An 870-nucleotide genomic window follows, 5' to 3' on the forward strand; every position below is an offset into this window, starting at 1 on the left:
GTGGAAACAACATTGATTCAATCAGTGAGATAACACACTGCATTAGAACCTTAAGTCGACTATCACTCTATATTGACTACTAGCACTACCAAAACACACTAATCACAACTCTCTCACTCACTCACTCTCTCTCTCTCTCTCTCTCACTCATTCACTCACTCACTCACTGACTCACTCACTCACTCACTCACTCACTCACAGGTGTGTCCAGCAGTGAGAGCAGCACCAGCTCAGGGTTCAAGGAGCAGAGAGAGAGTATAGAGGAGGGTGGTAAGAGAGAGACGAGCCAAAAAGTTTATCTACAGATCACTTGATCTCTCTCTTTCTCTCTCCAGGTGTCTCCAAGTCTCCTCTGCTCCTGGAGAATCTCATGTCCTACAGTTTCCAGGTGGCTCGAGGCACGGAGTTCCTCACCTCATAGAGAGACTTGGCTTGAGTATAACTGGTGTGTGTTTGTCTGTAGTTACAGCACCATGTTGGCATGCTGGGAGGCTAACCCCTCAGCCCACCCCACCTTCACTGGCCTACTGGAAACACTGGGAGATCTGCTGGAGGCACGGGCTCAACAGGTAACAAACACATGAATGCGCACACCCAGCTGTTTGTGTGTGATTAGTATGGGAAGGACTACATTTCAGTGTACACACAGACTCACGAGCCTGGGCTAAGGCTAGTAACAGTAGGTAGAGTCCAATTTGTTGTAGTTGGTCATGTTTTCATAGTGTGGGTTATCTGTTCCAGCTACATGAACACCAGGAGCACAGCAACACTCAGGACCTTTGAGGAGCTGCCATATAAGAGCCTGCCTGGCCCTGACGTGAGGACACACACACCTGCCTGACCCCTCCCTCTGACTACTCTATCAGTCCT

The sequence above is a fragment of the Salvelinus sp. IW2-2015 genome, linkage group LG14 (assembly GCF_002910315.2).
Source record: "Salvelinus sp. IW2-2015 linkage group LG14, ASM291031v2, whole genome shotgun sequence".
Lineage (NCBI taxonomy): Eukaryota > Metazoa > Chordata > Actinopteri > Salmoniformes > Salmonidae > Salvelinus > Salvelinus sp. IW2-2015.